This window comes from Jaculus jaculus, chromosome 4, assembly GCF_020740685.1.
Source record: "Jaculus jaculus isolate mJacJac1 chromosome 4, mJacJac1.mat.Y.cur, whole genome shotgun sequence".
Classification (NCBI taxonomy): domain Eukaryota; kingdom Metazoa; phylum Chordata; class Mammalia; order Rodentia; family Dipodidae; genus Jaculus; species Jaculus jaculus.
In genome coordinates this window covers 59,598,957-59,622,825 of record NC_059105.1, presented here as the reverse complement: position 1 = coordinate 59,622,825, position 23,869 = coordinate 59,598,957, and the positions used below count along the sequence as shown (strand labels likewise).

Here is a 23,869-nt window from a genome sequence, read left to right as displayed (position 1 = left end):
GGGATAAGAGAGGGGTGGTAGTAATGAAGACTTCCTCAAATTGACAACTTTTCATTTGAGAGCTGAAGCGTTACACATGAAGGAGAGGGGGGAAAAGTACATTTCTTATAGGCCAAATTTCTTAAATCTTTGGTAATTATCAGCCACCCTTTGCTTAAATGTAAGCAATCCATTGATAATTACTAGATTAGATATTAACTAGTCTTTCAACATGCCACAATTTGACTAAGCCTTCTCAGACTGGGGAGGGGGTGTGTGTGTGTGTGTGTGTGTGTGTGTGTGTGTGTGTGTGTGGTTGGAATGTTTTCCAGACCTCCTGCCTTATTTCATCCAAGCTCAGGCAAGAACATGTGGCTTTGCTGTCTCTAATCACCCAGTCATCCTTATTCAACAGAACGAGTGACCGTGGATACCTCTTCTATGCCAACATCACTTCCATATCACTGTGAGGAATAAACCAAACTTATCCTTAACTCAAAAAAGGCACTGATGAAGTCATTCTTGTTAAATACACAGTAGATGCAACTACAAATATTGAGGGTCATACGGTGAGTTGAACTTTCTATCTTCTTCACTGTCATACCAAAGTGGATGTTTGATGACAGAGTCACATCACAATCTCACTTCAGTAGTCCTTCTCTTTGCTGTGCTAGTTCATGAAGGAAGAGGGAGTAGTTAGGAAAATGATGTATTGTCTTGGTAGAAGTGTCATCTTTGGAGACGTTTTACTTTGCATTACAACTACAGACATACTGGTGATGTTCCTGGCTTATAACCTTTGTCACCTGAAGCCTGTGGCCTTGTATTGACTGTTCATACTTCCTCTTTTTTCTCAGTATTTTCCCACAAATATATTTTTAAGCCTTCATTGATTTATTATTGGTCTCACTTATTTATTTATTTATTTGCTCACAGATTCCTTATGCTATTCTCTGGCAAGACAAAAAAAAAAAATCTAGGGAAAAAGTACAATAGTTTAAGTCCTTCATTTATTAACCAATAAGGGTAAAATCTAAGCAGTATACTTAGGTAGTTACAAACTAAGAACTTAAAACAATAAAAATAATGTAACTTATAATAGTGATAACTAATATTATTAGCACTATCCTTGACTCCAAGTGCACTCTATGACTTAGCTCATTTGATCCTCGTGATACCCTATGAAATAGGTCACAAATGAAAAACTGGATAGCCAAAGTGAATAACTTATCAAAGTTTACACAGCCAGGCTAGAAAGACATGTAATACATATGAAATGTTCAGATATGTTTCTCTATTTAGTTATATATTCACACACATATCCATACACTACAAAATTTTAATTATAAATTTGTTAGAAATGAAAAGTTACAAAGACAGCATACTGCTTTTAGTATCTCAGTGAGGGATTTCAGATTAATGACACAGAAGTTTATGTGAGTAGATTATATGTATCCAATCTTGGGTAACAATAAATCCATTTGCATGATCCTTTCCTCTGATGAGTAACTAAGAAAGACCAATATATTAGCTATGTACCAATTTCTATAAGACATTAAGTTACCCTTTTTTTAGACAGGCTCACATGTTGCTTAGGCTAGCCTCAAACTCATTATATAACAAATCTGACCTTGAATTCCTTATTCTCTTGCTTCTGGTTTTCTAAGTGTTGGGATTATAGGTGGTCACCACCATGACAGGATAACAGAATGTCTCTTAAAGAATCATTTTGTCATATACACTGAAGATTTAGGAGTTATTTGGTGCTCTTTGGCTAAAGAAACACAATTTTTCTAAATAAAACTCCCAAGTACAAGATGAGAAGAATGTGATGCCTTCGTTACTATTTCCTGGCATTGCCACAAGAAGCTAACGACATCAATTAGCACATGGGATAAAGATCCAGCTAAGTGTCACTTCACTGTATGCCAAGATGGAAAGAGCTCTCTACAATGGGACCAGTTTTCCCTTTAAGTTCTGGACATGGCCAGGAAGGCACAAGGGTCCTTGACTTACACTGACTGGTGTTTGGGGAAAGTGGAATGGATGACCATGCCAAGGACAGAGTGGCAGGTGCCACTCACTCTTGTTTGGCACTCTGTGATATTCTTGGTAGATGCACTCTGCTATCCTCAGTACTTTATCTGAGACCCTGCCAACAGCTTCAGCTCCTGGGCAAATCATCAAGTGAAAGTGAGACACCGTTAAACGGCCACAAGATTAACGTGACTTTATTATTAAGGAAGTGTCTTGATGGAGGCATGAAAAACCAACAGCAGGAGCCAGAAAACCCATGTACCCAGTGACAATCACTCTCAGTCAACAATGGCTCATATACCACCTCAAAGAGTCTTGGTTGACCAAGCTGACTCATTACAGCCATGACTAATCTTCAGATGTGGTTGTCTAACACAAATGCTTGCATTTTGCTTCTTCGCAGAAAGAGCCCTTGTGATCCCACCTGCAAATGACCAAGGAAACCTCTTGACTAGAACTGCCAGAATTAATTAAGCTTAGTCACAGGCAGATACTTTGCATACATAAGGCCACGGGTTTGAGTCAGAGTACTCTAAAAGGGGAAGACACAAAAGCTCCTATGTAGAATTTCCAGCATTAGAAAGAACTGCTGAAACTGCCCTGCTGATCTCCACATCAGAACTCATGGAGATCCAGCTTTGTTTCTTAGGGGACACACCCATAGCCACCAGACCAGCCATGGTTCACTGGAAGAGGAAAAGCTTTCACAGAAATGATACACCAGGACTCTTTTCTTCCATTAATCTCTGCTGGCATCCAGGATCCTTAATTTCCCAAACCCTCTGCATTTCTTAGAGTCCCACTGGTCTAAGAAAGAAAAGGTAAGGTATTACTTTAAAGATAAAAATCCATGGCCTAGGAATGTAGTCCAGTGACTCACAGAACCCTTGCCTAGTTGTGTGAGGTCCTGGGTTCAATGCCTAAGACCACCAAACATTAAAAAAAAAAAAAAATAACAAAGTATTCTTAAGGAGAAGTTTTAAATTTCACTGTGCTTTCATAGCCTGCTCTTATTTCTAATTTCTGCTTTAGACAGTTGGCTAGGATCTTAAATCATGCCTTCTAATTTGTGTCAGTTTGTATGGAAAGGGGAGCCCAACAAACTCAGAGTATCTGGGGAAAGGCCATGTCCCTAGAGAAAGTACCAAAATATTGGTTTACCAACATAATTAATCTTTTTGTACTTTAAGGAGTAATTAAAACTATGTTCCTTAATTAAAGAAAATAGATCATTAAAATCAATGGCACCTTTTTTTCCCTGTGTGTTCAGTAATATGGAACTATAGAATTATATGGGAATAGTAGGGGGTCAGTTACTTTAAACCATCAAGAACAATAAAAACTCTGTACATTAAAGTGCTTTTAGTGGTTTGATTCAGGTATCCCCATAAACTTAGGTGTACTGAATGCTAGGTTCCCAGCTGATGGAGATTTCAGAATTAACGCGTCCTGGAGGTAGTGTACTGTTGGGGGTGGGCTTATGGGTGTTACAGTTGGTACCTAGTAGTGGTGTCATGCTAGACACCGACTGTGTAACTTTGGCCTTTTAGAACAGATTTTCAAGAGGAATATGGGAGGATTTTAAACCTTGGCCTGAGAGACACCTTGCAGTGCTGTAAGTACAGCTTGATGGACATTCTGGTCAGAGTTGAAAGACCTGAATGCAGTAAGAACTATGGACTGTGAGGTTTGACTTATAAGGGTGAGAAACAGCTTTGCTTGGTCTAGACTAGAAGCAGTTTGTGTGAGAGGCTTACTGTTATGCCCATGTCCTGAGAACGTGTTCAGGGTAATAGTGCTTAGAAATGGACTGGTGTGTGCAGAGGGATATGGTTCAGAAAGAAATCTTTGGGCCAAAACTGCTGCCCGTTCAGCTGCAATTGTTTAGAGAGATTACAACCATTGAGATTGGGGCAGCTGACCTGCACTGGGACAACAGAAAGAACTTTCAACATGGTTTTGTGTTTTAGAAATGGCCATGGGCAGTGTGAAGCAGGATTGCCTGCACAGAGACCTGATGGAGCTGTAATGATGAACTATGGGTTGCAGTGGAGACCCGGTGGAGATGCCAGGACCATGGGCCGCTAAAGAAAGCTGCCACCCCAGATGAAGTTTTCCAGGAGTGTGAGTAGCCTAGCTGGAGGGGCAGAACTGGAATGCCAGAGACTTGTTGCTGGTTAGGATTATTAGATTTAGAGACTTGTCACTGACTAGAGTTGTTGGTCTTGGAGCTATAGAATTTGGTGTTTGCTATGGTTGTTTTAAATATTGTTCAATATTTCTTTGTTATGCCTAATGCCACATTTTGTAGTGTGAATGTTTATTCTGTGCCATTATGGGTTTTGGGTTTTTTTTTTTTGTTATTGTTGTTATGGCTCAGTTAAAAGACCTCGGATTATAGAGATATTTGAACATCATTACAACTAATAAAAATGTGGGGACTTTGAAAGTTGGACTGAATTCATTGCATTTTACAACATGGATGGTTAATAGTTTATGGGAATCAAAGGCAGAATGTGGTGGCTTGATTCAGGTGTCCCCCATAAACTTAGGTGTTCTGAATGCTGGGTTCCTAGCTGATGGAAATTTAGGAATTATTACCTCCTAGAGGCAGTGTATTGTTGGGGGTGGGCTTATGGGTATTATAGCCAGTGTCCCTTTGCCAGTATTTGACACATTCTCCTGTTGCTGTTGTCCACCTTATGTTGGCCAGGGGGTGATGTCTACCCTCTGTTCATGCCACCATTTCCCCTACCATCATGGATTGTGCCCTTGCGTCTATAAGCCAAAATAACACCCCTTTCCCCCTAAAAGCTGTTCTTGGTTGGGTGATTTATGCCAGCAATGTGAACCTGACTGCCACAGTACCAAATCAAACATACATCAAATAAACTACCATAAATGGGCTAACAGGACAATGGTGAAATTTAACTATTTCTTCTAAAAGAATTACTTGGGCCCTGCCATGTGTTGGACATGATAAAATTGTAAAACAAAGGCTTCTCACCTGAAGAATGGTTGCTGGAAAAGAAAATGCACAAGAAATATACACACAAACCATAATCTAAAGTGGAGGGTAGAAAATAATCCAAAGTATCAGGATGAAAAACAGGAGAGACAAGGCAAGCAAAGATCATGGGAGTTAGAGCAGGTGAAAACGTGTTTTCAGATTGTAGGGGATCATGGAAACTCACGAAAAAGTGGCATGGGAGTTGAATCCTGTCACCAGACCAGGTTCAGAAGGAGCAGCATACAGTGGAGGCATCTGGGGGTGAAGGGAACAGCATGTGCGGGATGGGCACCAAGTCCTATAACCTGCAGTGTTCCCTAACCACAATGTTCTTAGTGTCCCTAGAACACAGGCACAAAGAGATCAGTAGGGAAATGTTGCTAAATTGTGCTACCTTGAAAATGATGTTCCCCTGTAAAACGGAAGCCATTATAGTGTTTTTCAATTGAAAAATCAAATGTTCTATTAGTAAGCACTTTGAATAGAAAATGATTATGACATAAGAGGCTGATTTTATATGAAAGATTTTTATCCTGGGCTGCAAATTGTAATTCTATATTAGAACAACTAAATTATTTATGATGAAGCTTTGATAATTATCTGAGATAAAGGCCTGACACTTCAAGTCCTACAAGCATATTAATAAAGAGATGACTGGGTAGAATCTAAATAGTTACTTGAATTTTTGCTTTATTACAAAACATTTTCTACTAGTACAAGTATTTTTGTATGTACTTTCTGCATTGATAAGACTAGACCCTCCCAGACACAAAGCTAGAACATAGGAAACATCAGATACACTCAAGAGAAAGGCTTACTTAATGCAAAGACTGCAGTAAGTCTTTCTTCTGATATTTGCAATAGTAAAGGCTGCAATATCAGTGACAACATACTCCTGGCTCTGACAGTCACTTCATTCAATCCTCATCTATTGGGAATCTGTTGGAAACAAAGTCCAGACAAAATTACAACCATTATGAGATTTTCAGCTTAAAAACAATGACTTTGCTAATTTCTAATTTCTAAGTAATGAAACAATTCAGGTTCTTAAGGTCTATCCAAAGCCACCATATTATATAATTCTACAGGGGCACTGTTTCTCTTATTGTTAACAGGCCAGGGTTCTACCCATGGCATTCTATGCATACTGGCACTGTTTTATTTTACTTACTCTATTCTTCTTTGCCTGTGTTGTGGGGTGTGTGTGTGTGTGTTTGAAAGGTGTCTGTGAGTGGGTGCACATGTCTGTGAGTGTGCAGAGCCCAAAGTCTGATGTCAGGTGTCTTCCTTAGTCATTATCTTATCTATTGAGATAATGCCATTGAATGAACTGAGAACTTGCCCCGCGGAGCCTCTGATCTCCCTTTTCCAGGCACTGTGGTTACAGGAACACACCAGTCCAGGCATATTTATGTACATACTATGGCTGCAAACACAGGTCTTCATATTTGCAATGTATCAAGTAGGGCATCTCCTCAGCCCCACACACTTTATACTGTAGCACACACTTAAAAAATCCCATCAACTGGATGTATTTCTACATTATTAAAGAGAAAAGAAGTGGCTCTCTAGGAAGAAAATGATGTGCAACTGTACACTTAATTCTCTTTGGGCCCAATTTAAATCTATCAAGTGTGTGAAGACAGAAGTAGAGTTCTTGGGTCACAGATGCTGTAAAAGCCTGGTATTTGAATTTTGAACATTACATATATACTGATTTATTTTACTAATATTAATATAGGCAAGATCCTTCATTCCTTAAAATGCTAACCTCTTTAGTGGGCTTTGAATTGACATTTGAAAAGTGCTCTATTATTCAGCTTGGAGTCCAAATGCATGTGTCTCTGGGTGGGATTATGTGGCATGGTGTAACTGAGAGAAGCTGCACAAGAACTGAGAGATGACTGAGTTTACATGATCAAGTAGAAAAGCCTCAGCTGGTATATAGCAAAAGGACACCTTCTTCTTCAAAGTGCTTTTTAAAAATAAGTAAAATGGATCCCCATGGGGTTCCAAGTGAACTAAATTCCAGCCTCATTTTCCCAGTTTTATATTTCACTTTCATCATTTGAAGGCCAATTATTAGTGATTCCCAGCAATCTTAGCTTCTTCCCCTAGAGATCTAACTATACTCATCTAACCAGTTTGGGGCTGATAAGGACAGGTATAAGAGAGATGATTATTTGAGACGTGTGTACTAACTGGGATCTGAGTCCAAATCCCTGTATTTGTTCAATTCTACTCTCCCTAGTTCTCTGTTTTATTTCAAAATTATTCCATAATTTAAAATTATCTCTTGGGGCTGGAGAGATGGCTTGGTGGCTGAAGGCGCTTGCTTGCAAAGCTTAATGGTCCAGTTTGATTCCCTAGGAGCTACATAATGCCAGATGCACAAGGTGGCGCATGCTTCTGAAGTTCACCTGCAGTGGCAGGAGACTCTAGTTTGCTCATTCTCTTTGCCTGCCTCTCTCACAAATATAAATAAAAAGAGCTTTTCAAACTATCTTAGAGAGACAAGTTTATCACATCAATAAAAGTAAAGCCCAAACCAGGAGATTAATTTCTTGATTATATTCAAAAATAAGGAAAATTATAAAGATTGCATCTTGAAAACTATTTTACCTTCACCAACCATATAGAAGGATATATTTTTTAAATAGTGGCATTTATTGTCGTAATTTTGCTAATGTCACAACTTAGGAGTTTAGCAAGAAGTGTCTGAACTGTTTAGTCCATGAAAATATGACTACTTTCTTTGTATTTTACACTATAGCTTTGTGAGTTTTGAAAGGACATTTTTTGTTTTATGAATTAGTGGTTCATCCCTGTCCTGATACAATGAGTATGAGTAAACTTATACTATGTATAAGAGCTTAACTAAGGCAAAATGAAATTAATAAACTCAAGCAAAATAAGCCTTTTACTGTTCTCTATAATGCACTTGATAAGCCTATATACACTAAATTATTATATGTAGCACATAAAAGAAAGCGTTCTGCTCTTGATCTGCCTTGAACTATCATGCCCTTAAACATGAAATAATGGGAAGATTTTTATAACTGAGAAAACCTAAGTTTCACTAATATTGTGCCTTTAGTGACTGAGCCCCTTAGAATTCCTAAACCCTAAAATTTTTATGAAACACATAGATATTATTTTAAAAATAGTTTACTTATATATTTGAGGGAGGAAGAGGCAAGTGCAGAGAGAGAATGCACACACCAGGGCCTCCAGCCACTGCAAAAAAAAAAAAAAAAAAAAAAAAAAACAACCCTACAGACACATATGCCACCTTGTGCATCTGGACTATGTGAGTAATGGTCCTTAGGCTTCACAGGCAAGAGCCTTAACCTCTAAGCCATCTCTCCACTCCATTATCTTTTATTTTCATAATGTAAGACAAAGGATCAAGAATTTGTCAGTGGGGCTAGGGAGATGGCTCAGTTAGTGAACTGCTGGCCTCACAAGCATGAAGTTCTTATTTCAATCTTCATAGTCCATGTAACAATGCTGGGCATGTTGCCATGCACCTCTGATCCAAGCACTGGGGAGTTCGGGACATATGGATCCCTAAGACTTCCTGGCTAGTCTGTCTTGGCTTATTTGTGAACTTGAGGCCAATGAGAGACCCTGTCTCAACTGAGTTAAGTGGCATTCCTGAGGATAATGCCCAAGATCATTACCTGACCTTCATAGACAGCCCCACCCCCAATAAACATGCACACACACACACACACACACACACACACACACACACACAAACATACACACACAAATGAATAAAGGACTAGGGTGAGGGGCTTAGCCAGTAATAAATGTGCATGCTGCAAAGCATGAAGATCTGAAGTCATATACCCAGCACCCAACTAAATGTCATGTGGGTTTGGCAGTCTGTAATCTTAGTGCTTCAGAGGCATAGACAAGGATCTCTGGGGTTATACTTGATGAATCATCACTTCTCAGACTCTGGCTAAGACCAAGTGTAGACCTACTCAATCAGTGAGCTCCCTGTGTGTCCAAATGAGAGAATCTGTCTCAATAAAGTAGGTGGAGAGCAGTTAAGGAAGACACTTGATTTCAACTTCTGGCGCATGCGCGCGCACACACACACACACACACACACACACTCCTATGATCATGTATGTTACACACGTACATATTCAAATTCATTATAAAAGGATTTGCCAATGATTACTCACGGATGTGAGTCATTTTGTTATATGATTTCCCCAAAGTATTTAAAATTGAAAGTTATCTATCTCTCTCTAACTAATTTCAAATTTTATATAAATTGGGCAATGTTTAGTTAATTTTCGGCTATCTTGAATTATAAAGTAAGTCGTCCTGGATTTTGCAGTGGTTTATATAGCTGTACCTGGCGCTAAAGTGTTCACGAGCACTGTGTTCTTCTGGTGGGTCAATGGCTTGCCACCATGTGTTTCAAGGAGAACTTTTGTAACTCAGTGAGTGGTGCAATATAATTCCAGTGTAGGCATTAAAGGTGTGACTCTGCAACTAACTAATTTAAGCCTCTGATGGTCTCTTAAATTAGGCTCCCAAGCTTTCACACATAATTCTTAATCAGTCCAAGAAAGCATTACCCTTACTTACTTCCATTTCCATGTTAAAGAAATTTACATAAATGACATCAAATAAGTCTAAAATCAGAACTTGCATTGTGCCTCTTTTGTTTTCAATGAATCATATTCTTCATGTAGACAACAGTGCAAAGAAATTACAATGCTCAGAAAACTGGCTGGAAGTACAGCTGTATAAATATATTTTGTATGTTTGATACAATATTAATTTGTCATTACTCAAAAAAAGTTGTTTCACAAGGTCAGGTTTTGTAAAGTTCCTTTGGAAAGGGGCAGGGATGAGGGGAAGGATGGTACCAGCATGCATTATTTACATACTAAGTATGCCCATAACTAATAAAAATAAATTAAAAAAAAATAAAAATCATTTACAAGTCCTAAATAAATGATTAAAACCAGGGTAATTTTTAAAATTAAGAGAAAGTATAATATGTAGATGTGAAAACTAATATAATAAACTTTCAAGATATACTAATGTAACTAGGGGGAAAAAGTGAAACTACATCTTAAGTAGTGACTTAACCAAACGGAGCTGTGTTAGTGGTTTTTTTCACATTACAGGATCAGATTAAACTAGAAGTTTTCACTCTAAATTAAGTTAGAAAACCTTCCTCACATAAAATATTTGTCTACTGGGCAAAAAATAAAGTTAAAATTACCTATAACTTCCATTCACTTTGAAACCTGAAATACTACAATACTGCCAATAAATATGGAAGGACTTTTACATTCTGATTCTGTATGATATTATTACAAAGTTCTACTGATCAGTAATAGATATATCAAAGGTTGTTCATGCTGGGTGTGGTGGCACATGCCTTTAATCTCAGCACTCATGAGGCAATGGTAGTAGGACTGCTGTGAGTTCGAGGCAAGTCTGGGACTACAGAGTGAGTTCCAGGTCAGCCTGGACCAGAGTGAGACTAATCACAATATATATATATATATATATATATATATATACACACACACACACACACACACACACACACACACACACACACACATATATAAAAATCTGAGTTGATTAGTGCTCGTGCGTGTGTGTGCACGTGTGCGCGCGTGTGTGTGTGTGCACGGGGGTGCATAAGAAGGCCAGAGGGGAACAACAATGAGTGTTTTTCCTTAGGTGCTCTATTTATTTGTGGGGTTGGGGGGTGCCTGTTTTCTGTGAGACTGTGGCTGAAGCCTAAGTGTCATGTGGACTTCTTTGCACATGCCTGGAATGTCAGCACTTGTCTCTTTTCTTGGATAATTCCTATTCCTTCAGATCCTAGCTTACTCTCCTTTGTAAGAAGCCTGATGGGATCTCCCAATTAGGTCACAGGCTAACCTTCTGGATTCTCCCTGGCATACTCCTTCTTAATGTTTCAAATTTATTTATGAACTTATCTAATTTACTCTCCTTTAATCTTTAATCTATTTATGAATTTATGTAATTTAATCATTGGTCTCATTATGGCTTATACTTACAAGATGTTTGTTCTCTGCACATCTTGGACATAACATATTCTCTGAAACACAGTATAGGTATCTGATAAATTCTGATTACATAGATGGATTAGTAAATTTATGAATAAAGAGTCTTTATTACCTGAAAATAGAATTAGAGATAGAGGAAAGAAAAAAATAAAGTCAGCTATAAGTATCAAATGACAAGGAAAGTGGCAAAACAACAAAATGGGGAAATTTTGTAAAGGTAAATAAGGATTCTTTTGGGATATATCTATTTAGGGTGCCCAACGGATACATAGTGGGGAGATTCAACAACTGATTAGAAATAAAAATTGCTAGTTGAGGAAATTGGCTAGGGTGGAGACAACCATTTGGGAACTGTGTGACAAAATGATGGATGAACCTCTGGCGATAGATGGGGTTCCTGAGGAATTCAGTACAGCAGGGAAAACATCTATTTGAGAAAGAATCTTGAGAAAACAGATCTATGTGACAGGCAGGGGGAGGATGAGCATTCGGGACAGGACATGAAAAAGGGGTCACAGAAAAGTAGGGTGTACAAGAGAGGAGGAGAACACAGAGGCCAAATAAGTGAAAAATTAAAAGATGAAAATAAGAAAAATACATACAACTTTCTAGTCTTAGTGAAATACAGAAATGCCCTACATGCTAGGATATTTTTCTGTAATCTCAAATCAAGTTCATTATATAACTGGACATAATGTAATATGAGGTCTTTATGTTCTGGGTGGTTATTTGACAATGCTGCGCCAAAGGTACAATGGTTGCCACATTTGTGTAAAAGAAAAGTTTCATTTCCAGCTGCTACCAAGGGAAATTGGAGCGCCTTGCCCATCATTTTGTATAGCTGAAGAAGATAGAGCCTGCAAAAGAATACAGTATGCAGAAAAGACACAAGCATAAGGTGGGCTATGAAATATTATCTGAATTCAAAAATAAAAATAGTGACACACACCTGTCATTTATTGTTATTATATGCCAGGCACAGTATTAAGAGCTTTATATGCAAGTCTCACTTCATCTGCACAAGGACTTGCTTCACATGGTCTGGAGTTGATGTAGACCTATGAAAAGTTATACTGAACAACAACAAAGTCAGAAATGGAAGCCCTGAGCTGGGCGTTGTAGCACACGCCTTTAATCTTAGCACTTGGGAGGCAGAGGAAGGAGGATCGCCATGAGTTCAAGCCACTCTGAGACTACATAGTGAACTCCAGGTCAGCCTGGGCTAGAGCAAGTCCCTACCTCAAATCAACTATTAAAAGACTAGGCATTTGGTCACTACCATCATGGGGCCCTGAAGCATGTCCCAAAGAGCATGCATGGAGGAAGATCTAAAGCACAATAGATGCTTCTCAGGCACCTTGTAAAAGATGATCTGGGATGAACACAGGCTTGGGGGAGTGCTTTAAGGTCATATATGATAAAGTTTTCATTACAAAGCATATATTTGGTAATTATCAATCAAATCTTAGGTTGTCATAGGGTAAAGATTTCCTTTAGAATCAGTCATTTATTTAAGAAATGTTCATGCAGTCTTCTAGGAAGCAGAGAGACAGCAGTGGGCAAAACAGATCACTTTCTGTTTCTTCAGTCCTTCTAGAACCAGCAATAGTTGTGGGTGTGTGTCTGTGAAGAATTGATATTCTTAAAAAATTAAGTGTAGGAAGATATCTTTGCTAACTGCAATGTATTTTATAAAGTTTACTGGGTATTATAAAAATTATTTGTAGGACTAATTTAGCCTATGAAGCTTTGGGAAAACTCCTCCCATGAAAAAAACACGTAAAGGGAGACCTGAAGGAGGAGCATGAACTGAACCCACAGTGGGCTATGCAGAAGGGGAGGGGTAGGCTTGGGGAAGTGAAAGCAGCCTAAACTGGTACTATGGTGGAAGTGTGCAAACCACTGGCCACTTTTAAGAACAGGACTGCAGATTGGTGTAGCAGGTTAGGAATCTGAATGCTATGGATGCTAGGTGACAAGCAGAATGAAAACTCTGGCATTTAGAGTGACTATAATCAAATAAGTACTTCCTATTTCCTAGAAAGTCCCAACATGCCTAACCTGGAGATACCTCTCTCTCTCTCTTTTGGATATCTTTCTCTCTCTCTCTCTCTTACACACACACACACACACACACACACACACACACACACACATATACACATATACACACACACACACACACACACACACACACACACACACACACACACATATTTTACCATTATCACATTCATCATCAAGCATACAGTTTCATGGACCAGCTGAACACAGACTTGCAAACTGGAAACTGAGTGGACTGGGTCACTGGCTGGTATGCTTTTGTGGGAGGCTGTCTGGATGCAAAACCAGTCTCAGTGTGGAGAGCTCAGATTCCCAAATGTTCAATTACTGAAACAATTCTTGCATACAATAGTGGAATCTTATCAAGATGCCCAAGGTCATAACATTTAATCAGATATTTGTTGATGATTCACCTAATTTGATCAATGTATAAAATTTAATTGGATAATTCAGACTGCAAAATAATAATTGTTTGGCCTAAAATATGAATCTAGATGTTATTTGGGTCAAACATCTGAATGACCCAAAAGGCTTTCAGAGAAATGTTAACTAAGTAGCCAAGTATTCATATGAGACATTGCTAAATGGCTGTAATTCAGAAAATCTCAGTAATGATTATATAAAAGTAAAAATCAGAACTTTGTTTTTGAAAAGGAAAGTTATTAGTTGAAGAAAAATTGTTTCAAAGAAAGACTGTTAGTGCCACAGACTAAGTGATTTGTTAAATTATGTAAGAATTATTTAAAATTATACCATTCCTTGTATTTAAATGAATGCCCTTAAAGTGCATTGTGTGCTTAAGAAATTTTCTTTGCTGGTTTTCTAAGTTTTATGCTTCCGTCTCCTTTGCAGCACTCACATGCATTATCATTGAAGAAAGAATTTACATGGAACAAAAGCACATTTCATCTAAACCTGAATTATCACACATCCCTAATTAATGTAGTTCAAATTAATAGGAATTTACTGAATTTATAAAACTGAAAATTTATGCAAAGACAATTATCCAATGTGTAAATCTCTACAAAGCTACTTGAAAAGAATGTCAGCTATTTTTATTTTGAAATCTACCTCTATAAGCTCAATAATTCTATCTTAGTACTTTAAAGATATGGACAGACATCATTTCTCCCAGCCTTGGTAGGTATTAATGTATCTTCCATTCTTTGACTATCTGTGTAAATATGTAAATTAAGTTATAAAAGTGATTTCTGTTATTTTTAGCTTAAAATATACATAGAAATTTTTTTTTGCTTCAACCATTCAGTTACAAATAACTCAATGACTCCTTCAGTAGTGCTAGTCCAAATAGCATAAGGAAAAGTGAATAGAAATTCATGACCTGCAAGCCCATCATCACATAGCAGGGTTCCGTGATTGTCTCATAAAAGAGAATGTTACTTCTTCCAGAGCCAAACTCAAGTAACCAATGTGAGCTCGGTTCAGAGGTCATGAAAAGGCAATTTTCAGAGAACATGCAGAGGGTATAACTAATAGTAGTTTTTCAAAAAGCTTAAGGTGTTTTTTTTTTTTTTTTTTTTTTTTGCTGGTTTTTGTTGTTTGTTTGGTTTTAGATTTGTATAAGGGCTGAAGATTTAGCTCAACAGTAGAGCACTTGCCTAGTGTATTGGAAACCACGAATCCTCAGCACTACCACCAACTAGAAAAACAAAACCAAACAAAAACCTAAGGATTAGGTGAGATGAACATGATGAATACTCATTACTAGCTGTGATTAAATTTTGGGCAGTAAGACACAGGAAGCTGAGGAGCACCTACCCACCATGAGAAGTAAAGATCCAGTCATTTGTCTTAAGGAATCGTGGTTTCAGATACACAGACAAAAATATTCTGCATAGGTATAGGAGTTATGGATTCCCTACAGCCTGTCCATAAACCACACCCTTAACAAGCCCTACTTATTTTAGCTGTAGAATTTTATATTTTTCAATCTTCTCTTCTTCAGATTCTGCCCATTGCTCACACATTTCTTTGTGGGCTTCCCTTCTGCAGGAAGCTTTGTGTATGTGGTCAGCAATGGTGCAGACTCAGGCAGCGAGGAGGCAGGCATCAAATGCAGCTTTCAGCTAGTGATCATTTCTAGTCCAAATGTTCTCTCTTTTGTAAATGAGCATCACACCCCAGTATATTCTGTTTTTTACCTCCTGGCTGGATAACCAGGTCTGAGAGGTATTTCTCATACCTGCCTTTTGAAACAGCAACTATTTGATGTTCTTTTCATGTCTTCTTTATTCTCTTTGAATAAAAGTCACATAAACTGGTCACACTATTTTGCCAACAAAGTCTTGAAATTTTAGAAACTGCATAAAGCAATACACCCTCCTGTGCTGTCTCCTTCCTTCTCATGCTCCAAGCCATGAATTGTAGAGCTTCTTACAGCCTTGCAGCTGGCTGACTTTCTATAAGAAAGAAAGGTTCTGCATACAGATCCTCTATAAAGTTCTGCGGCCTGTAGCGTAAAATGTAAAACTGTCCAAAAAGGTGCTTGAAGACTTAACGTAGCTAAGGGGAGTATCTTTGGCAGAATGTAATGAACTGTAGTGTCAGCCACTTGTTAGTAGCACTGGAGTAGACAAACTTTTTTTTAGTTTCTGTCATTTGTGAATAATGCTGTCTATTGCTCTTTGTGAATGTGGTACAAATTCTAGCCAATTGTTTACCAAAGAATACAGATTGTATCCCCCATTTGCAGTGTATGGAGGCCCTGGCACACCCCCCAAAAGTGAATGTAGGGATTTATAGACTCATCAGATCTTTTTTGTTTGTTTATTTTTATTTATTGATTTGAGAGCCTCTTTCTCTCTGTGTCTGTCACTCTCAATTCACTTTTGTCCAAAACTTTCTTTTGTATTCTAGCCATCTCTTTTTAAAATTTTTTTTTGTTTATTTTTATTTATTTGAGAGCAACAGACAAAGAGGCACAGACCGACAGAATGGGAGTACCAGAGACTCCAGCCACTGCAAATGAACTCCAGATGCATGAGCCACCTTGTGAATCTGGCTTACATGGGTACTGGGGAGCCAAGCCTTGAACCAGGGTCCTTAGGCTTCACAAGCAAGCGCTTAACTGCTAAGCCATCTCTCCAGCCCCTAGTCTTCTCTTTTTTAGTGACAAATTTAAAATCAGTTCTGAATTATCCAAATATCTAGTTAACATGTAAGGCAATGCTGAGAAAGGCAACAGTGCTTTTGTAGTATTATAGTGCTATTGTGGAAGCAAGTTTTTTTAAATGAGTAACTACTATCTACCTCAAAAAAGCTGAGTAAACTTTAAGAGCTTTATGAAACAACAGCTATGGAACAAAGCTTTTAGCACTGTATGTTCCTGTTCCATGTAATCACGCTATATTTCTGTCATGTTGGAGCAAAAAATGTTCATCATTTTGTCAGCTCTGTCTAAAAAACAGAAAATTACCTTCCCAGGCTCTGGAGATTTATGCTTTTAATTACCTCGTATCTGCTTCACTACCCTCCAAACTTAAGAATCAATATAAATAGTCTTATTTATGGGGAAAAATGTGAAATGTTTGACAAAAGCTGGCGATCATTTCTGAGATTTCTGTTTGATGCTTTTGACTCCTTAGATGTTCAGCACTGTAGCTTTTCTGTTAATAGAATCAGTTGGGTTTTTAAACGTACAATTTATTAATTTATCTTATAATTCGTACTGTTTCAATCGGAAATACAAACTTTACAGCAAACCCTGCAGCTCCTGGGCTAGCAGTGAGATGATTATCCCTGTGCCATCTCTTCATTTAATCATCTGCTACAGAGCTCAATTTAAGTGTGACCTTCTGCAAACCTTCATCATAAACTCACTTTTCAGTGATCAACTTCGATGGCTTATTCAGTTTTTAGAAGGAGGCCATATTAGTATAGGCAAAATATAACAGGGTAGGCACCTGTCCCCTTGAAAACACACACACACACACACACACACACACACACACACACACACACCTTATTCACAATTGTCCATGTAGCTGTTCCTCAGAATTGATGACGGAAGAATTTTAGCACCTTCCTTAGATATTAAAGCCTGTAAATGGCGAAGTTCCTTATATAAAATGACACTGCATTTGCACATATTCTTCTGTGTTCTTTGTTTCCTCTACAGCATTTATAATACCCAATAAAATATAAATTCTATGTAAATAGCAGTTAGACTATATTGTTTAAGAAATTAGGTCAAGGAAAAAAATGACTGTGAATGTTCAGTACCTATGTATGCAATTTTGCCCAAATATTCTTTAACTGTGTTTGCTTGAATCCACAGATGGAGAGCCTGTGGGTCCAATTGCCAACTACATGTAATCAACCCATATGTAATTACAATAAAACAATACAGAAATTTCTACCAAGAGATAGAGAAGATGTGTATAGGCAGCTGGCAGTTATTTTATGCACATATTGAGTAAGATAATGGTTAATGCGTAGCCTTACTGTATGCGTAGATGTTGTTGGACTTATATGACAATGATCTTAGAGAAGGGTCAAACATTCGAAGATGAATGTTCTAAATTTAAAGCAATAAATCTGTTCAGTCAGACCCCAAATAATCTTAATAAAGACTACAAATGTCGAAGAGTTTGTTACATATACGTGTGAGAGAGAAAGAAAGGGAAAAAGGGTTTGGGGAAAGAAAAAACTGAATACAAAGGAAGGAAAAATGTGATAGTTTAGAAGAGACACAGGGGAGGAGATACAAGGGAAGAACATTTTAAAATTTGTTTTATTGCTTTATTTGCATGTGTGCATGTGCATACATGAGTTTATGGGTATGCCAGAGCCTCTTTCCTCTGAAAATGTACAGCAGATGCTTGTGCTACTTTTTGAGACTGGTTTACATGGATGGGTTGGGAATTGAATCTGATCTGGAAGGCTTTACAAGCAAGTGCCATTAACTGCTGAGCCACATTCCCAATACCAAGAGTCCTTCCTGAGTTGAAAGTAAACTCAAGGAAGTCAATAGCAAGTTGCAGAATTCCCTAGAAGAATACTAGCTAAATGGTGACAAATAAAAACATTGTTCCTGGGATGGAGAGACAGCTTAGCAGGTAAGGTGCTTGCCTGAGAAGCCGAAGGACCCATGTCTGACTCTCCAGATCCAAAGTAAGCCAGATGCACCAAGGTGAGGCAAGCATGCAAGGTCACACATGCCCACTAGGTGGCGCAAGTGACTAGAATTGAATTTTTAGTGGCTGAGGCCCTGGCATGCCAGTTCTCTCCTCTCTCTCTCTCTCTAAAAAAAAAAAAATTAAATAAAAATAAAACTTATTCCTTAGAAAACTTAAGCTGGACCTTTGCAGATGATTGCTTGTCTTGATTTTGCTCCAAGGCACATCTTCCAAGATGGTATCTACCAGGTTTCTCCACCCACTGCCACAGCCACATTGCAGCTGGTGGAGAGGTACAACTAGGCCTGGTGACCAAAGGACATGGGGGACCTGACAACAGCATGTGGGGATGTATTTGGTCTCTGCTGAAGGAGGACAGGGAGTGCCAGAGCATCTAACTGGCACTGGACAGAGGAGAGGGTTCTTAAGGTCAGATGGTGGAGCAAGTTTGTTTATACAAAATGGATGAGAGTTTGTATTGTATTAATTTAACTGCTAAAGAAATAAGGAGTGAGGGCTGGAGAGATGGCTTAGCAGTTAAACGCTTGCCTGTGAAGCCTAAGGACCCCAGTTTGAGGATCGATTCCATGACCCACATTAGCTAGATGCACAAGGGGGCGCACTCGTCTGGAGTTCGTTTGCAGTGGCTAGAGGCCCTGGCGTGCCCATTCTCTCTCTCTCTCTTTCTGCCTCTTTTTCTCTCTCTGTCTGTCACTCTCAAATAAATAAAAATAAACAAAAACATTAAAGAAATAAGCAATAATAAAAATAAATAAAAATAAATAAAAATTTTTCAAAAAGAAACAAGGGAGTGAAATAAAATTAAAATTAAAAAAAAAAACAGCAGGAAGACATAACTTAAAGAATACTAGCTAAATGAAAGTTGGTAAGATGACGAAGACACGAAATGAGGGCAAGGTAGCAATGTAGAAGTGTCAGCTGTCCACTAAAGACAACCCTGGGACTTGCTGGTGATGGTGGAGAGACTGTTCTTTCTGAAAATTCAGAGACTTGTGGTGGAGAACAGAATGGAAGGCCACCCATAAAAATGTTCCCACAAACAGTTGGTCACCCTACCATTTTACTTTCTAAGAAAACCCTTAACTTTCTGACCATTTATAATCATCTCAATGGCAATCAGTGAAATGGCCTGACATCTCATATATCCAGACACGAGAAAAAAGAAATGCAAAGCAAAAAGAGAATATGGCTGGTATGAGAGCAGTATCAGATGACCAAAAGCCACAACCAGTACCAAGACCAAGAACAACAGTAACAACAGTCGCAACCCCACAGGTACTCTGAAGGAAACTAAACAAAAGCAATGTGAACTATAATGATGCTGTCCCAAGGGCAATACTGTCAATTTTACAAGTCACAAGGGTGAGGACCACATCAGGACTGAAACCTATGGCATCAGTACTTAGGATGCTACCTCATGATGAATTGCAACATGTGGGGTCAGCTCCTGAGCCAGAGTACCCGAAGCTTGACTCTGAACATCATCATGGCCTCGCTTCAGTTTGCCTGGGAAGCACGAAGGACCCAGTCATAGAGAAGCTTGTCGATGGGGAGTTGTGCTCGGAGGTGACAGCCATGTTGACTGATGCGGGATCACAATGGCATCAACTGACTGTTTTTAAACTTTAAGAAATTAAGTTGCCCTGCTTTTATCTTATGTAAAGATCTATTTAAATTTCCTTGATCCTTCTACTACTAGTCTCCAAGGAACTGAAATTAATATGCAAATTAGAAATTACTTGGGATCTGTCATCATTCACTCTAGCCTAAAAAGAAAGAAAAATGATTTTTTGAAGTGTATGTTAGCTCATACCTCTGGAAATGGAACTTTGCAGTTAAAAAGTGAAGATTCAGATTGGGACGAATCAAGTTATGATCATCCTAAGCTGCAGCGAGCTCACCAGTCACAGAACAAAGGGCACCAAGGCCCGTGACAGCCTCCTTTGTTTTACCCCACATCAGGATTAAAAAAAAAAAAAAAAGAGCTGGTCAAGGAGAAAGCAGGGATGGGGGTCTGTGCACTTGTGCTGAGGTCTGAGACGCGGCTGGAAAGAACATTATTCCTAGACGACAGTGGCTGCCCCTGGCAAAGTTAATGGTGTTAATTTGTAAAGGTTCATCTGGGAAATGTTTGTGATTAATGCTTGCTCATTTACATAGCCCTGCATTGTGTAAATAAAGCTGTGGCCTTTTGCTTCCCAACAGTGGAGTTCTATGGAGATGATCAAAGCTGCACAAAGCTGGCTGCAGAACCCTTAAACTAGGCCACTTGGAATTTTGACGCAGCAGGCATACCCTAGTATGCTTTGTGTGGGTTCTAGAGAACTGAGAATGCAGCCTGTTCACTGTGCAAATTTGCCTTCCAGATTTTTCAATAAACATATTTTCTATACTGAAGAGGGAGGCCAGTTTGGTCTCTGGCTGATTTAGAAATGTTATTAAAGAAAGTAAGGGTGAGCATCTTCTTAATTCTTACATTAAAATGTAAATAGGGTAATTATAAAATAATAAACTCTTCCTCAAATAAAAAATTGCCCAGTTTCAGAGCTCAGTTATAAAGATTATAGCATCATTGCTAAACAGTGAGAATGTGTGTATGTCACATTTGTTGATTTGCCATCCCTGATTTTGTGGTTTTGCTACCCAGAATATAAGCATGACTCAGAAATCTAATTTCTTTATTATTCACAGAGCTTTTGACCAGTGACAGGAAGCTGGTGGTCATACACTTATGTGTGCACATTTGTCCCCATCCCTCCCTAATCAGTGCAATCAGACACAATGGTTGACATCTAATGGATCTTAAGTTAAGGGGGAACTTACTCCTCGGGAATTAAGTAGTGCAGAAAGAAAAGTGTCACACTTCCCTCACCCATTCCACACATTGAAAACAGAATTCTCACTCAGACTTCATAAGTCTTAGCTGCTCCATCTACAAGACAGGCATTTGCATCCTGTACTACTATTAACACTATTGTGATGCTAGGGAAGTTACTATTTTTCCTTTTTAAAAAAATTATTTATTTATTTATTTAGAGAGAGAATGGGTGCACCAAGGCCTTCAGCCACTACAAACAAACTCCAGATGCATGCGCCCCCTTGTGCACAGTGTGATGTTGCATACTTGCTTCACTGTGTGTCTGGCTTACATGGGACATAGAGATTTGAGCATGAGTTTTCAGGCTTTACAGGCAAGTGATTTAACTGCTAAGCCATCTCTCCAGCCCAGGAAAGTTATTTTTAATTACTTATTTGCCATTTTACATGTGTGTGTGTGTGTATGGGTGTGTACATCATAGTATACATGTGTAGGTCAGGGCATTGGGATCACTGATGCATGTACCACTTTACATCTGACTTTACATGGGTGCTGGGGAATTGAACACAGGCCAGCCACCTTTGCAAGCAAGTGCCTTTAGCTGTTGAGAAATCTTCCAAGTCCATGACTTTTAAAAATATATGTTTTATTTATTTATTTATTTGAGAGATAAAAAGAGGCAGAGAGGGGGAGGGAGAGAATGGGCATGCCAGGGCCTCCAGCCACTGCAAATGAACTCCAGATGCACGTACTCCTTGGTGCATCTGGTTTACGAGGCTCCTGGAGAATCGAACCGGGATCCTTTGGCTTTGCAGGCAAATGCCTTAACTGCTAAGCCATCTCTCCATCCCCATGAAGTTATTTTTAATCATAGAGTTGGAATGACCTCCCCAGAGAGCACGTCAATTCAAGTTATATTATAGGAAAGAAAAGTGAGACCAACAGAAATCAAGTTCAGAACTAAGACAAGTCTATGTTCAAGAACTCAAGTGTTGCCCAGAATGTGGCCTCTGTAACCAAGAGATGGGACAATTCAAAATAGAAAACTTGACACATATTCCAGGTGTCCTGCATCAGGACAACACAAAGACATTCTCATTCATATCATTTTCAAGTAAAAGTCGCTGCTCAGCTTCAGAGGTGAGCATGGTCATACAGGAGGAGCTCAAAAAATCTTCAGAAAGCAAGTAAGGTTGTATGACACAGCACGATAGGGACAGTAGGAGATGCAGAGGAAAGACACCAGATGTGCGTCTTCATTCATCATTTGACTTTGAAAATCTATGCAACTTACGTACTAAGTATGTCCATAAGTAATAAAATAAATTTTTAAAAAATTTATGCAATACCAAGATGGGGACCAATTTGTGTGCCCACTGATAAGAGATTAGGTAGATAAATAAACTACAGGGCATGCACATATAGGATGCTAAGGAAATTTTCTATTACTTTCATAGAAAATTATCATAAGCTCAAAATGACACAGATATATTATCATCTATTTCTGGAGACCAGAAATCTGATATGGGTCTTGCTGAGCTAAAATCAAGGTGCTTGCTAGACTGACTTCGCTTATGAACACTTTAGGGAAAAATATATTCCCTTGCTTTTCCAACTTCTAGAAGCTGAACACATTCCTTGCCAACAATGAATGTTACATTGCAGACACAGTGCATCACGTGGACAGCCTCCTGTGTCTTCTTCTTCAAAGGAGTCCTGTAATGGGTGACACTGGCTGAATTAATGTGGTGAGAGATGAGAATGGCAAAGAGGGTAGAAACAGCTGTAATGGACAGACCACGACTTTTCAGTACGTTGTGATTGACCATGCAGGTTTTAAAGTATGTTGTTAAGTCTTCAAAATTAGTACTTGAAAATATTCATGGGCTTGGGGAGAGATGGATCAATGGTGACAGGTGCTTGCTTGTAAAGCTTTCTGGCCCTGGGTCCATTCTCCAGAACCCACATAAAGCCAGTCACACAAAGTGGCACAGGAATCTGGAGTTTGTTTACAATGACAAGAGGCCCTGGCACGACCATTCATTCTCATATCCTCTCCCTCTCTATTATAGATCAGTAAAATAGTGTTTTTTTGAATAGTTAATATTCTAGGGATTTTCCCCCTTCTTTTCTATGTGCATATTAAAACACATGTAATATTTCACATAAAGAGAAGTCTGGGGGGATTTTAATGTGCATTCTGTTTGCTCTGTAGTTTGAAGAGAATTGGTACCTCAGTAATATGAGACTTCAGATGAATTCACATTCCATATTCTTCAACTTACTTGGGTGCATTTGAATTTTTGAATATGAAAATTTACTAGAATTGTGGTTGAAGGCATATCAAACCTAATTTTACAAGTCAGAATAAAATCATTTTTTCTAATGACTGCAATTTAAGAAATATATTTACTTATGGATTTGGTATATATGTCTGTGTACATGTTTCTGTGTGAGTTTGGACACATGTGCACTACGGTGTACATGTGGACATCCAAACGGAAACTTTTGGGTCGATTCTTGCCTTCCACTTTCTTTGAGACACAGTGTCTCATTATTGTTCACTGCTCTGTTTGCAAGCTTCCAGCAAACTCTTGTCTGTTTCCTTTCTCTCCGTGGGTGCACTGGGATTTCAGAAGCCCACCACATCTGGCTTTTACATGGGGTGCATCTCTGCTATTCAGAGTTGCATAGGAAGTGCTTTATCCACCCAGCCACCTCC

General features: G+C 38.6%; 1 protein-coding gene across 6 annotated transcripts in view; it reads right to left on the bottom strand.

Annotated features, from left to right (window-relative positions):
- The window catches only part of Znf385b (zinc finger protein 385B), a 294,054-nt gene that overhangs the window by 36,071 nt on the left and 234,114 nt on the right, over positions 1–23,869 (bottom strand). The gene's annotated exons all lie outside the window — the stretch shown is intronic.